Source organism: Paramisgurnus dabryanus, chromosome 1, assembly GCF_030506205.2.
Source record: "Paramisgurnus dabryanus chromosome 1, PD_genome_1.1, whole genome shotgun sequence".
Classification (NCBI taxonomy): domain Eukaryota; kingdom Metazoa; phylum Chordata; class Actinopteri; order Cypriniformes; family Cobitidae; genus Paramisgurnus; species Paramisgurnus dabryanus.
Window position 1 is genome coordinate 17,509,299 of NC_133337.1, and position 17,206 is coordinate 17,526,504.

Below are 17,206 nucleotides of genomic sequence, written 5' to 3' on the forward strand. Positions count from 1 at the left end.
CATGGAACGTTGAAACTCTTTTGTTATATGATATATTTATTTTTAGGAATCCAATCACAATTGAAACACCACAAGGTCTCTTCACTTAACTCCTTATTGTTGCCTTTAAAAGCTTTTCAGATCATAACATTTTAAGTCTTTAACCTATAAGTACTTGCATATAAAATGATTATGGTGTTTGAGTGCATATGCACAGAGCAGTTAAAAAAATTTATAGCAAGACTTTAAGTTTCAACTAAGTGTTTTTTAGTAATGGATATTATTCATGTCATTGTTTTCTGTGAAGATAATGTTCTTGTGATTAAAGTTTGCACTGTAACATATTGACACTGTCTCTGTCTGTCTCTACAATGAAAATTGAAAGTTGCTGTGGGGCATCAAAACAGTTAAACAACTGGCAGAGAAAATCATTATTGTTTTTATAGACTGTATAATGTAAACGATGGTTTTCTACCAATAACATAAACTTTTTTTGAAGGTTTTAATGCAGAAAAGAAATTACATAAGTGAACTAAAAAAGACAATTTATGTCAACTAAGACTACTGATGTAAACTGTTTGTCTAAGCCATCACATTAATGCCATATGTTTAAACATCTTAAACTGCTTATTATTACATGATGTAAAATGGGTCTATAATACCTTTTTAAATAAAATAATCCCTTTTAAGTCATTACAATCTGAATGCATTTAATTTAATGAATGCACCATGAAAACCGTGGATGAAACATGCACTTTTCAATACAATTGTTTAAGTTTTACTGCAAATTTAAATCTACAAACATTAACACATTTTGCATCAGGTAGCAAGTGCAGCTGTGTTAATTTTTAAAAATACCTTGAACATTAAAATGATACACAACATAATAGTTAGGCCATGCAATAGTAATTCTGTTGATGCTATCTTGGGCAAAACGTCTGACCAGATATAAGGTTTTCTATAAATGTATTGTACAGTCCTATTATGTACAGTATGTACTATGTAGATATTGAAACGTGATCAATGTAGCAAAAATCAGCTCTAAACGTAATGTTAACTCACATTACATGAAGTGTCATAAAATGATTCAGTATAATTTCGAGTAAGTAACCAAAAATTATTCAGTATATTTTTGAGTAAGTAACATAAATTGAACCAGTTTTTTTTTTAAGGTAAGTTGCCTAGAATTATTCAGTATCTTTTTGAGTAAGTACATTGCAAGGCCCATCCCCCACTGGTAAAAAATGCTAAGTGGTCAATGACGTAACACACATTTACACCTTCAGAGTGAGACAGGTAGCGAGTGCATCTGTGGTGTCAATGTGTAGGAATACCCGTTTAATAAAAAAACATTAATCGTTCATCGGTGTCACATGAATGAAGAAAAAAATCGACAAAACTTGGCTAATTCTTGCAATTCCATGCAACTGGATGCTTTTCTTGACGATGCATAGTTACTTTTCTCTTCAAGATGACAGAACGACATTACAAGTAAGTGAACCTTTTTAACAGCCATCCAAAATTAAAAAAAAGTTCTTTACCTCACTCAGTTATTATTACTAATATGCTCGTTATTACTTTATAGTTAATTTTAAAAGGATTTATTAGATCAAACTTCCTTGGTCAAGTAGCTATCATCATATTAAAAATGGCTAAGCAGCTCCAGTGTTAAATCAGCTTAATTAACATTTAATTTGTATAAATGTTCTGTTAAGCTACACTGAAAAAAAGAATACGCTGGATTTCCTAAAAAATATAGTGCATCATTTTTGCATCCACTTTTTAAAGTAAGTTTTACATGGAATTTTAAGCAATTTAATTCTTAAAATTCCATGTGAAGCTTACTTAAAAAGTGGATGCATAAATGATCCACTATATTTTTAAGTAAATCCTGCATTTTTTTTTTTCAGTATATGCATCTATATTTAATAGTAGCGACAAACAACAAATCTTAAATAAGCATGGCCCCGTTTCCCGAAACTTTCTAAGCTCTATACGTCCTTCTATTGTACCTTAAGCTGTATTATCGTTAATACATGTTTCCCGAAACGTTCTGTATCCCTTCTGTACGTTCTGAAGGTTGATCTGGTGCACTAGCTATATAGGCTACATTTTCCCTCTTGACTCCGCTGTGATAATTGCAGATAACTAAATATCTGTAAAAAAAAGTTGCAATGCAATACACTCCGTGTTCAATTAGGCTAATCTTTTTTTATTTAAAAAATAAAACATTCACATTAGATATTATTATATTTTCCAAAGGTAGGCTATATCAGATGCGAACTATTATACATGTATAATAATAGTATATTATAATATAATATAATATAATATGTATAATATAATATTAATATAATTTAATAATATAATATGTATAATACTATAAGCCTGCAGGCTTAAGAGACTTATTTAAAGACAATTATTTGGGGTGGAGGAGTTGGTGAAACTATGCCAGCTGCACAGCGAACAGTCTCACTATTTGAGCTAATACGCATTTCATCCGTGAAATAGGCGATGTAGTCTACAGACTAGTATTTTAGCTGCAAATAAATAAATCAAAAGTCGCATGCCACGAGAGCAAATTCATCAGACTTTGCCGAGTCAATTTTAACGCAGCAGCCCGCCCGAAATTCATCTGATGGCGGCTTCTCTTATTTCTTTCTTTATCTCTGCATAGCAGATGTTGTAAATATGTTTCGTGTGCTGTGCCTTTTTAAAGTAGGTAAATTTACCCTGAAGTAAATTTAGACACTATGGCAAATATATTATAATAGTGGGTACTAAACTTTTTAATCTGGGACACCTAGCCAGATAGGCTATAATCTATTCCACCTACGTTTTTTAAATAGGAATATAAAGAGAAAACACATTAATTTTGTTGTAGGCCTATTATTTTTGCCTATGTCTTATCATATTAAGTTTAATAGCAATATCTGTTAAATTATGGATACGCGATTATTGTTGATTTGCCCAATTATGATTATTAATGTTATTTCGACATTAATTCGAAGTTTTTAAATTTGTATAACTGTAAGGCATCTGCATGCCTTTTTTCATAAACATTAAAAATAAATTGTTCCACTTGAATAATGCTTGTATCTCCAATTAAAAAAATGTATCACATTAAATTAATCAAAGCTAAAATCTAAAGCAATTACAATCTATTTATATATTATATAATATATATTGTATATGTTATATTTCAGGTAGACAGACAGGCTCCAGAACTGTAAACGCGCTGCTTGCGCATCCAGTACAAGCACAATAAACTAATGAACAACAGTTTGTTTTTATATATTTTAAGTGTAATGCACAGTCAACTCTGTAAAAACAAGGGGTGCTATATAGCACAAAGATAAAACATTATCTATAAAACATTTAAAAACTTCGATGTAAAGTCGAATTAACATTAATTATCATAATTAGGGAAATTAAAATTTTGACTTTTAAATAATCGGGTATCCATAAAAGATATTGCAATTAAACTAAATATGACAAGATTATACAAATACTACAACGAAATGAATATGTTTTCTCTTTATATTCTATTTAAAAAACTATAATAATAGATTATAGGCATCCTATAGGTGGGTCCAAAACTTAAAATTTGAATTAAACAAAACATATCAAATTCATGATAAATTCATTTATTTTATAAAATGTCATTAAACCAGGGCCCCATGGCACCATCTCAGGGCCCCCCAGGGGGCCACGGCCCCCAGTTTGAGAACCACTGATATAGACTACAAGTTTTAATCAAAGTTATGGCCCCTAGCGGATTCAAGAGGGATAAGGTATAGCTAAGAGTGCTCCAGACCAACATTCCGAACGTATATGACTTACAGAAGGTGTACGTTTCGGGAAACACGTATTAACGATAAGGTACAACTTAAGAACGACCTATAGAGCTAAGAAGGTTTCGGGGAACGGGGCCAAGAGTTTGTAGAAAAGAATAATTAAGTTGTTATTGTTTCCTTCTTTAGGTTCAAACTTTTTGGAAATGTAAGTATATTTTTGATCTTAAGTATATGTTAAATGCATTTTCATGTTAACATTACTATAAGTTTTTATTTTATTAATTTTCATCATAGTAAAATTCATTTTTTTATTTAATTTTCTCTTAAACAGGCAATTAGATCTCTGAATTTAGATACCATAGCTAGGGAGGTGTCTAAGTTGCAGGTCAATGGAAAATCTATAACCGACTCCTACTACCAGCATGAACATTTCTGGGGAATGTTATGTGTATCCCTATCAGTGCCAAATACTCTAAATAACAGAAGACGACTTCACTTGATAAATTCAAAACATAGTCAGGTAAACACTAGTTCAGTCATGTTGATGTCAAACAGCTAATTTATTTAATTTTTATTACATATCTTTACAAAATTCAAATGAAAGTTTCAGTAGTACTGGTTCTACAATATATTAATTCTACAATAAATCAATTATATATATATATATATATATATATATATATGTGTGTGTGTGTGTGTGTGTGTGTGTGTGTGTGTGTGTGTGTGTGTGTGTGTATACATATTATATTTTTATATATTTTTTTACTAAAGGATGGACCTAGTACTACTGCACCAGATGACAAAGATGCACAATTGTATTGTGTGTGTAGACGTCCAAATGACCCTGACCAACCAATGGCACAATGTAATATCTGTCTAGACTGGTTTCATCCAAAATGTGTTGGGTTTAAAAACATCCAAGAAATTGCAGTCATTTCACCATGGCTATGTCCACAGTGCTCAATAAAAAAGACACAAAAAGCAAAACTTAAGAAGACCAAGCTTACGTTTGATAGTATAGAGAACAGTGATATAAAACATTCTGAGAGAGACAACCTTGAAGACACATGTGCATCTCCAAAGCAAACTGACAGTCAAAAAACCAAACCAGGAAATTATGATACAGAAAAAGCAGATCCGGCACCTGAAAACTTACAAGAACAGCTTTGTGCAAAACAGCTTCCTTCTCAATTTACCATAACTCTGACAAGAGAGGAGTGGAAAAAAATAAAACCCAATGTCAGACAAGGATACAGACTTCTCAATCATGGATGGGCGGATATATTGTCTAAGAAAATTGATAAAAGAATGCATTGCGTGTTGTCCTTCAAGTATAACAGAGTAAAGCTTCAAAAATCAAGAAAGCAACAGTCACCATTTTGGTATGGAAAAGCAAACTGTAAATTTCCCAGCTGTGCATCTTTCCAATTTTACATATATAAGAAACCAAGAAAATCTGCTGACACAGTAACAGTAACTGTAAAAGTAACTGGTCAGATCGACCATTCTGGTACAATGTCTTTTAGAAGACGCACAAGTGCTGTGGAGAGGGAAAACCTTAAAAAGATGCTTGGTGAATTCACGCCAATGCATCTGCACACCAAAAAACTTGCTGCAGCAGATGAGGAAAAACTGCTACTTGGAAATTCGAATCAAGTTCCCCCGCTAACAGTTTTACATAAACTGTCGAGCCAAAAAAATCTTGAAAATCGAATGGAAGTTCATCCATTACTAGACTGTCTAAAAATCCAAGAAACTCAAGACCTTCACCAACATTTTGCACCACTGAAGCATCAGTACATTCAGTTTGTGGCAGCTTCTCCATTTATATGCCATATGTACACTGTCAAACAGCTTCACCTACTAAAAGACTTCCAAAAGGAAATGAAACTTCTCCTATATCTCGATGCGACAGGGTCCGTTGTAGCAAAACAACACGGGTGTAAAAGTGTATTGTACTATGCACTTTGTTGTCCTGTTCAGTCCACCACATCAGCATCAACAGTTGCTGTAGCAGAGATGCTGTCAGATGACCAAAGCACACCAACAATTCAGCACTGGTTGACTTGCCTTTCCAGAGACTTCATGCATTTATTCAAACAAACACTTCAACCACAAAAAGTTGAAACAGATTTTAGCTGGGCAATCATTCACGCGAGTATACAAACCTTCTGTCAGTCTAATATCCATAAGTACCTACAGCAATGTGTTCAGGTATGTGTACAAGGAAATGCATGTACATTCACTGTTGTGCATATATGTGCAGCACATATGGTTAAATTGCTATGCACAAAAATCGCAAAGGTCAAGTGCTCAAAGGAAACTAAGACCTTGTTTATGCATGCATTTGCCCTAGTGCAGAATGCCAACACACTGGCTCAAATCCAATCCTTGCTGACAGACATTTCTACAGTTTTTGGGAAAAGAAATGCTTTGTCCATCCTTGACAGTCTCAAGACACTGCTGATTAAAATCCAGCAACTGCCTGAGTTTACTGATGTGGATGCTGAAATTGAACAACCATCACTGGACGAACTGCTTACAGAATCAACACCTAAGACCATCGTACATGACTCACCATTTGCAAAACTTTTCGAAAAAACATTGCAAGAAACACAATACAAACAAGACAGTGGTACAGTGTGTGCTCAAGTTAACGAATACTGGTGCCCAATGTTAATTGATATACTAAAGCCATACCTAGCAACATTGCCACTGTGGACAGGCCTTATGCTACAACACCTGGAAAAACACAGAGACACAAACACACAGGCTGAGAACTGGTTCCGGACAACAAAGCGTATTGTTTTGAAAAACAATCTCCACAGACGCCCTGGAGATTTCATTCAAGTTATGTACGAGTTCATCTTTGGAAGAATGCGGGGTATCACTGTTTCTGCAATTCGAACAAACACAAGCACAAAAGGGAAAAGAGATGACAGCAAAATGGATCTGCCCCTCAGTCAGGAGGAGAAATGGCAGAAACGGAAAGAGAAAAAAAAGAAGGCAAAATACTATAACCCACCTCCAAATGTGACAAGCATGGAAAGTATTTGTACTTCCCCTCCATGGTGTGGAAAAGGACAATTGACTAATAAAACAGTAACACTGTTAAACACCTGCTCAATTGACAACCTGCTTTATTTTACTTTCCTGTCGATGAAGAACAGACCTTTGCTCTTCAGGGAAATTGAAAGCAAGCAGAATGTGGTCAAGTGTTTCAAGGTGCTTATGACAGTTTTCAACCACTTCTCAATGAGACAATGGACTCTTGGACGCATCTCTTGGGTTCATCAAACATCAAACTGTTTTAATGGCAAACAGCACTGGAATTTGTTTGGAACAGAACAATTTTTTTTCGTATCCCATCTGAAATACCTACATCAAACCACAAGGCAATTTGCATGTGAAAGCCCTGATTGTCCTAACCCTTCCAAAGACTACACAGATGACACTGTTGCTGTTTTGTAAGTACTTTGATAATGTACTTCATTTATTTTTCAACAGTGTAGCACTTTATAACCATGATAAATTTTCTTTTTAAATTATAGGTGTAATGACTTCACACACCTGCAGGAGTCATTTGAAAACTGGTCATTCCCAAATCACTCCTTTGTCTGCAAAGAGGAGAGGTAATGGGACACATAAGATATATAAAATATCAAATTTAAGTAAAGTAATTTTAAAATAATTACTGTGTAGTAACTTTTTCCATTTTTAAACATAAAATGCAAATGTTGTAAACAGGACAACTTAATTTAGTTGTAGACATTACATCATGAAACAACCATAGTCCTTTTTAAATGGAAAAAGTTGTTTTTTCATAGGAATGGTACTTCGTGTGAAGGAAGAAGAGCCTACACCAGGCGCAGATTTACACATGGATTTCCTGCATTTATGATTGTGGCAATAGATGCTACTGTTGTATGCAATGGTCATCCTGAAATGCAGCCAACAGCACTCCCGCCGACCGTGTCAATTGATTCTAACAGGCAAGATTGTATTGTTTTATTATATTTTTTATTTAATTTTTTATTTTATTTTATTCATCTCAGTTGGTAAAAAGTTTCTTACCAAACCAAAATGTTTATAACATACAATGAATCAATTTTCACATATCCAGCTCCCAACATGAATGCACCAGTACTGCAAAACTTTTTTATTAGGTGCTAACCAAGGTGCTGAAATGTAGCTTAAAACATTGACTCCCATTTGAGACACTTAGTTCAGTTTATGGAGCTCTCACTACTGTGTTAGATAAGAAGGACATGAAAATGTGCAGTGTGGGTTCATGGTAAAGGATTGTAAACCGCTGTCTTAGCCTAGGTAAAAACAGTTTGATTTGAAAAGACAGATATTTTACCATGGACCATAGAATAAAGCATAAAAAGTCTGTGGTTTGACATATGTTGTTTTCTCAGCCTAATATGTCTCAGTAATGTTTCGGCGTAACTACATTTTCTCTCTTGCTTTATGTAACATATTTACAATATATCTATATAGGCCAAATAAACTAATTAATAAATTAACAGAATAAAAGAATGATCATTTTTTCACAGATATGAACCAGTTGCCATAACATTTCACGTGGAAAACAGAAGTCATTTTGTTGGATTCCATCGACTCACTGATGACAATTGGAATTACTATGATGGGATGAATGAAAAACAAAATCCTGGCTCTGGAGATCAGTTGGCAACATCCCAGATTATTAGTAGTGTGTTCACATCGAAATGTACTGTGGGTCATATTGTTCTACTAAAGGTAGGTAGGCTGTTCAAAGTTAATTTTAAACTGCAAGTGTTCATTTAAAATATTCCTAATGACCATGTACTCTTTATTCAATAATGTGTAATAATTAATAATGATGCAAGACAATATCTGTTTTTTAACTTTAAGATGGAGAAGGAACAATATGAAGCAGAAAAAAAGGTAATTAATAAAAGCAATGGAACTAACATGCACTGTAATTATTTCACACAAATAATAAGCATGTGTTTTGGATGCTTTTTATTTTACTTGCATTTTCTTAAAATTGTACAAGTGTATAAACCAGTTACATGAATAATTGTAATAATTGTTTTTTTAATTGGTATTTGCGAACACCTGGTGGTTATAGAGGGAGCAGCAGGGGGATGGTTTCTTGATGAAAAATTACAATTAAATTATAAAACGAAATTAAATAGACTACTGTTCATCTTTATAAAAATTTAAATAAAAATAAATTACATTTTATTTTATTAGTAAATAATTTAGGTCAAAGATGTTCGGCTGACAAAACTTGTTTGAAAACCCTTACTTGTTCTTTATTTTAAATAAATTTTCTTTGTAGATTGCATTTGTATATACATTTTCAGAAGCTGTTACTGCTGGTAAAAAAATCAAACATATCAGTACTTTAAAGATATTGGCACCTCAATGGTACAGTACCTGAATGATACATTTTAGGGTTCTATGTAGCGACAAGTTTTGTACCTTTATTTGTGAGAAAATACATATAAAAAATATTTGTCACTGTATTTTATTATTATTATTTATTTATTTTATTTTTTTGATACCAAAGGCCTCCCCTGGTGAACAGGAAGACACAATCATGGTATACACATTGCATTTCAAGCTGTACTATTTCAGGCTTCCATAACATTAATAATGCAATTAATCAAATAATGCAATATTGTATTATATGCAAAATAGTTAGTGTTATCCTTTTTGTGTTAATGTTATATTTTGTTCTGTCAAGAGAGCATAAACAAAACATATAACTAATTTGTGTTATTTTGTGTTTTTCTCTCCAAAGGCCTCTTCCTATGAACAGGATGACATCATCATGGTACAATCATTAAATATAAGCAGTACTACTATGCACTTGCATGACATTATTTCAAATATTACCAGTTAAATGACTAATACAGATTTGAGATAACATACATAATGTATGCAATATATTTCACTATGTATAATGCAATTGATGCAAATCTTTATTTAGATTAGTTCAGACGAGGAACTTGGTGATGCAGACATAAAGGTAATCAATTACATTCTATGAAATAGACTGGAAGAAACTACATATAATATTAATTATATTAATTTAAAACAATAACAACAATAAAAATAAAGATATTATCAAAATTATGGAACATGGTTGCATTGTCTGTGTTAGTAAATCAAGTGTTGGAAGTAAGTATTTAATTTTCTTATTGTATAGACTGCTCTGGGATCGGTACATGAGAGTGATGAAAAGGTAAAGTGTGTCTCCACTGTGGTAAAGGGAAAACATTTTTAACTTTGCAAATAAAAAAATTTAATTATGATATTTCACTTTGTCTTTAAAGCCTTCTTCTAAAGAGGAACACAGTGAAAAACCAAAAAAGGTAATTAAATGCACCCGACAGGCAATATAGCACACTATTATCTGTTGCCAGCCTTAATATATGGGTAAATGGTTTTTTAATGACTCATATTTCTGTCATCACATAACAGAGTTCAACACCTCCAAAGCCAGAGCACTGCATGGCACAGGACATTTCTGCTTGTTGCTACCAAAGGACCAGAAACAAGTAAGGCTTTTAAGAAATCATGATGATAATAAAATTAAACAAAAGCTTACATTAGCTTTTGTTTGTGTAAATCTAAATTGAAGAATAATTTTGTTGTAATAAGAAGAGTCAACCAGCTAATAATTCTTAAGTGAACAAAGCATAAAGCATTAGTACTGTAACATTATAACATATTTTTCACATAAGACAAATTAATATTTCACTGTGCATGAGTTTTACTTTCCAATTATTTCATTTTAGAATATAAATAACATGCATGAAAAGTAATTCCCGCATACTATCTGCTTGCTGAAAAAAATGTAATAAATGTTGCAACGTTTCGATCAATTAATCTTCCTCAGGCAACAACAAATTGTTACAAACAACTTCAAATTTAAATGGTCAACTGACCAATCACAATGGAGAAACATCCAGTCACATGTTAAGGGAAGTACATCGTGCAGAAATGTCACATCATTATAGCAAACACAGTAAACAGATGATATCACTTTACATATGAATCATGATACAACATCCTTATACAAGCGTACACAGTTCAAAGCATCACATAAAATAGTGCTTCATCATTCAACCCTAGGGGTGATAATGTTTGAAGAGTAAAGATCCAATGGAGTTCACGTCTCTGCAGTAGTAAATCAATATCTCCACCTCTAGGTCGCATATTAACCTTCTCAATTCCACAAAACTGTAAAGAGAAAATGTCATGATTAAGTGCATTAGCTAACGGGTAATTCGTATCCTTTCTTCTAATTGAGCTCTTGTGTAACCTAGAGGTGGAGATATTGATTTACTACTGCAGAGACGTGAACTCCATTGGATCTTTACTCTTCAAACATTATCACCCCTAGGGTTGAATGATGAAGCACTATTTTATGTGATGCTTTGAACTGTGTACGTATAAGGATGTTGTATCATGATTCATATGTAAAGTGATATCATCTGTTTATTGTGTTTGCTATAATGATATGACGTTTCTGCACGATGTACTTCCCTTAACATGTGACTGGATGTTTCTCCATTGTGATTTGTTAGTTGACCATTTTAAATTTGAAGTTGTTTGTAACAATTTGTTTTTGCCTGAGGAAGATCAATTGATCGAAACGTTGCAACATTTATTAATTTTTTCAGCAAGCAGATAGTGTGCGGGAATTACTTTTCATGCATGTTATGAGACTTTGTGTCTTCTTATCCTACGCACCTATTTATTCACTTCAGGTGTGCGACGCTAATTTGTTAGAATATAAATAATACAAATAAATAAAATAATACAATTATACAAATATTTTTCTTTCATTAGAACTATGAATGAACATATAAAGAATGTGTCATGGATTCAATGCAATACTTGTGAGGGATGGCTCCATGCAGACTGTGCAGGACAAGATGTTGCCTCAGACACACACTACTACTGTGGCTGCAAAATGGAGTGTCCTTATCCATTTGTGCGGTTGGTAACAATATGAAAACATCATATTCCAGTTTATGATGAAAATGTTAGTATTTATGTTATTTGTTTTCAGTACTAGGAAAATAATAAGACAGGGATGGATTGCAGATGTTCTCACAGATGATGAAATAAGGGTAATGTTTAAGTGATTAGTTTTCTACTTTGTTTATTAAAAATTGAAGGAGAATTATGTTTTCCTAAATATCAGAAATGTATGTATGAATAATTAAAAACAATTTTTATAGGAAGTGGCACACAACCTGAAAGAGGGTGTTTTGAGGTCAAATAGAATATTTCTTCACAATAATCCATCTTTTGACCCGAAATTCAAAATGTGGAGAGATGCCTTCATGTCAGTTTTTAATGAAGAGCAGGTATAATACTCTAATTTGTTTAAACTTAATATGTTGACTTGACTTGATTACAGCAGCAACCTACACCCAACACATTACACTGGCTTACCTGACGACTACTAACCATATGAAAATCCCTAGTAACCATATATTTCACCCTAGGACAACATAATACCTAGACAAATGACTCTAGTTACTAAACAGAACACCCTACATACAAATTAACAAAACACAGCTTCTGAATGTAATTATTAATAAGCATTTCTAGGTTTATATCAAGCCAACCAACTTTCTGCACAAGTACTGTTAATGCAATTTTCTGTTATGTTAGTATTGCTGGTAATCATGAAATTACTTGTAACTGAACCCGTTTATTTAAAAAAACAGACTATTGCACTGGCAAATCGCATTGGCAAAGCACTGAATAAGGAAGATGCACAAAATATTTCTTTAATCGCAGAAGTGCTAACGCCAGAGGTAAGATAATTTTACAGAACATATTTCATTATAAATATAAGTATGTTTGTGTTATTTGATATTTACAATAAATAAGGCATGTTTACTTTGCTTAAAATTATATTTTTTGTTTTGAAGCTTACTACTGTAATACTGATGAAGATTGAAGGCTTCAGTCGATATCAGGCAGAAAGATGTTTTGGTTCAAGATTTATCAGTTACTTATAGGTAAGAAAATAATAATGTTTGTTTAAACAATTAAATTCAACTCTTTGTACTTAATATTGTGTAATGCATCTGTAATGAATGGTCTCCTACCATTCATTACAGATGCATTACATCTGATATCCTCTCTTATACCAGAAGGCAGAACACATACCAGGATATATCAGATGACTTCAGTTTTCTTCAAGTTGAAATTTAATTTAATTGAACACTGGCCTAATGGGAGATATTTTGAATGCGTACTTACTTTAATTTGTGTGTTTTTTGTAATAAATGGCACCATTTTTGCCTGTTATGTTTCACATTAGTGAGAAGTGGTTAGATTTAATAATTGGATTAAAGACATTTCATGTGTTTAATAACTGTAAAAAAGCCACACCCTAAGGAGGTGAATGATCCAATCTGAAGTTGAATGTTTAATGTGAAGTGTATATGTTTTTCAAAGATGTGCTTTGCATCTGGAATTGTATTTAATGTTTAATTAGAAAGTTATAGGAAAAGTTTAATAATCATAAGACTCTGAGCTACACTGTACCATTTTATATTGCACAATACTGTTCTGGAATTTACAAAAGTAACATATGTTATTTTGTTTTATTTAAATAGTGAAACATAATCAAACAAATAAATAATAACAAAAAATGAAACGCTGAAATTCATTAAAGACTGACTTTATCTAGCATCCTATGTTGAGATTTTTTGAGAACTGTTAATTTTTTGTATTTATGACAGGTTCAGTGTGCTTTAATAGCTTAATAAGGGAGGCCATCTTCTTAGGTTCATTTATTTAAAGAGAAAATATCAGAACAGAATCAAATGCTGGAATTCGTTAAAGAGGGACATTATCTAGCAATCTACATTGATATTTTTGTAGAATCATTGATTTGTTTTAGTTATGACAGGTGCAGTGAGATTTATTGACTAAAACAGCTTAATACGGGAGGCGTTCTTCTGGTGTTGGTATATGACAGAGGAAATATCAGAATAGGATGAAATGCTGGAATTTGTTACAGAGGGACTTCATCGAGCACCCCACATTGAGTTTTTTGGGAGAAACGTTAATTATTTCAAGTTATTACTGCAAATGGTCACTGTCTTCTGTGGATGATATATGAAAGATAAAATATCAGAAATGGATGAAATGCTGGAATTCGTTAGAGAGGGACATTATCTAGCACCCTATGTTGAGATTTTTTTGAGAACCATTAATTTTTTTGAAGTTATGACATGTGCAATGTGCAATATTGACTAAAATAGCACAATAATGGAGGCGTTCTTCTGTGGATGATATATAAAAGAGAAAATATCAGAACAGGACGAAACGCTGGAATTTGTTAGAGAGGGACTGAATCTAGAAGCCTATGTTGAGATTTTTTTAAGAACTGTTGATTTTTTGAAGTTATGACATGTGCAGTGTGCTATATTGACTAAAACAGCATAATAATTGAGGCGTTCTTCTGTGGATGATATATAAAAGAGAAAATATCAGAACAGGATGAAACGCTGGAATTCGTTAGAGAGGGACTTTATCTAGAGCCCTACGTTGAGATTTTTTTGAGAACGGTAGTTTTTTTTGAAGTTATTACAGGTAAGGTTCTCAGCCTTCTGTGGATGTTATAGGAAAGAGGAAATATCAGAAATGAATAAAACGCTAGAATTCTTTAGAACGGGACTTTATCTAGCACCCTACATTGAGATTTTTTGAGAACTGTTTATTTTTGGAAGTTATGACAGGTGCAGTGTGTTATATTGACTAAAATAACATAATAATGGGGGCATTCTTCTGTGGATGAAATATGAAAGAGGAAATATCAGAAATGGATCAAACGCTGGAATTCATTAGAGATGGACTTTATCTAGCACCCTACGTTGAGATTATTTTGAGAACTGTTTATTTTTTGAAGTTATGACAGGTGCAGTGTGTTATATTGACTAAAATAGCATAATAATGGGAGCATTGTTCTGTGGATGAAATCTGAAAGAGGAAATATCAGAAATGGATGAAACGCTGTAATTTATTAGAGATGGACTTTATCTAGCACCCTACGTTGAGATTTTTTTGAGAACCCTTAATTTTTTGAAGTTATTACAGAAAAGGTTGTCAGTCTTCTGTGGATGATATATGAAATAGGAAATATCAGAAATGGATGAAACGCTGGAATTCATTAGAGATGGACTTTATCTAGCACCTTATGTTGAGCTTTTTTTGAGAACTGTTTCTTTTTTGAAGTTATGACAGGTGCAGTGTGTTATATTGACTAATATAGCATAATAATGGAGGCATTCTTCTGTGGATGATATATAAAAGAGAAAATATCAGAACAGGATGAAACGCTGGAATTCGTTAGAGAGAGACTTTATCTGGCACCCTACATTGAGATTTTTTTGAGAACCATTTATTTTTTGAAGTTATGACAGGTGCAGTGTGTTATATTGACTAATATAGCATAATAATGGAGGCGTTCTTCTGTGGATGATATATAAAAGAGAAAATATCATAACAGAATGAAACGCTGGAATTCGTTAGAGAGGGACTTTATCTGGCACCCTACATTGAGATTTTTTTGAGAACTGTTTATTTTTTGAAGTTATGACAGGTGCAGTGTGTTATATTGACTAATATAGCATAATAATGGAGGCATTTTCTGTGGATGATATATAAAAGAGAAAATTTCAGAACAGGATGAAACGCTGGAATTCGTTAGAGAGAGACTTTATCAGGCACCCTACATTGAGATTTTTTTGAGAACCATTTATTTTTTGAAGTTATGACAGGTGCAGTGTGTTATATTGACTAATATAGCATAATAATGGAGGCGTTCTTCTGTGGATGATATATAAAAGAGAAAATATCAGAAATGGATGAAACGCTGGAATTCGTTAGAGAGAGACTTTATCTGGCACCCTACATTGAGATTTTTTTGAGAACCATTAATTTTTTGAAGTTATGACATGTGCAATGTGCTATATTGACTAATATAGCATAGTAATGGAGGCGTTCTTCTGTGGAAGATATATAAAAGAGAAAATATCAGAAATGGATGAAACGCTGGAATTCGTTAGAGAGAGACTTTATCTGGCACCCTATGTTGAGATTTTTTTGAGAACCATTAATTTTTTGAAGTTATGACATGTGCAATGTGCTATATTGACTAATATAGCATAGTAATGGAGGCGTTCTTCTGTGGATGATATATAAAAGAGAAAATATCAGAACAGGATGAAACGCTGGAATTCGTTAGAGAGGGACTTTATCTAGCACCCTACGTTGAGATTTTTTTGAGAACCATTAATTTTTTGAAGTTATGACAGGTGCAGTGTGTTATATTGACTAAAATAGCATAATAATGGAGGCATTCTTCTGTGGATGAAATATGAAAGAGGAAATATCAGAACAGAATGAAACGCTGGAATTAGTTAGAGAAGGACTTTATCTAGCATCCTACGTTGAGATTTTTTTGAGAACCCTTAATTTTTTGAAGTTATTACAGGAAAGGGTGTCAGTCTTCTGTGGATGATATATGAAATAGGAAATATCAGAAATGGATGAAACGCTGGAATTCATTAGAGATGGACTTTATCTAGCACCCTACGTTGAGATTTTTTTGAGAACCCTTAATTTTTTGAAGTTATTACAGGAAAGGTTGTCATTCTTCTGTGGATGATATATAAAATAGGAAATATCAGAAATGGATGAAACGCTGGAATTAATTAGAGATGGACTTTATCTAGCACCCTACGTTGAGCTTTTTTTGAGAACTGTTTATTTTTTGAAGTTATGACAGGTGCAGTGTGTTTTATTGACTAAAATAGCATAATAATGGGGGCATTCTTCTGTGGATGAAATATGAAAGAGAAAATATCAGAACAGAATGAAACGCTGGAATTCATTAGAGATGGACTTTATCTAGCACCCTACGTTGAGATTTTTTTGAGAACCCTTAATTTTTTGAAGTTATTACAGGAAAGGGTGTCAGTCTTTTGTGGATGATATATGAAAGAGGAAATATCAGAAATGGATGAAACGCTGGAATTCATTAGAGATGGACTTTATCTAGCACCCTACGTTGAGATTTTTTTGAGAACTGTTGATTTTTTGAAGTTATGACAGGTGCAGTGTGTTATATTGACTAAAATAACATAATAATGGAGGCATTCTTCTGTTGGTGAAATATGAAAGAGGAAATATCAGAAATGGATCAAACGCTGGAATTCATTAGAGATGGACTTTATCTAGCACCCTACGTTGAGATTATTTTGAGAACTGTTTATTTTTTGAAGTTATGACAGGTGCAGTGTGTTATATCGACTAAAATAGCATAATAATGGGAGCATTGTTCTGTGGATGAAATCTGAAAGAGGAAATATCAGAAATGGATGAAACGCTGTAAT

The 17,206-nt window shown here is 32.9% G+C and overlaps 1 protein-coding gene across 1 annotated transcript in view; it reads left to right on the forward strand.

The window, feature by feature from the left end:
* Positions 1 to 17,206, forward strand: part of syn3 (synapsin III) — a 94,976-nt gene that overhangs the window by 38,238 nt on the left and 39,532 nt on the right. The gene's annotated exons all lie outside the window — the stretch shown is intronic.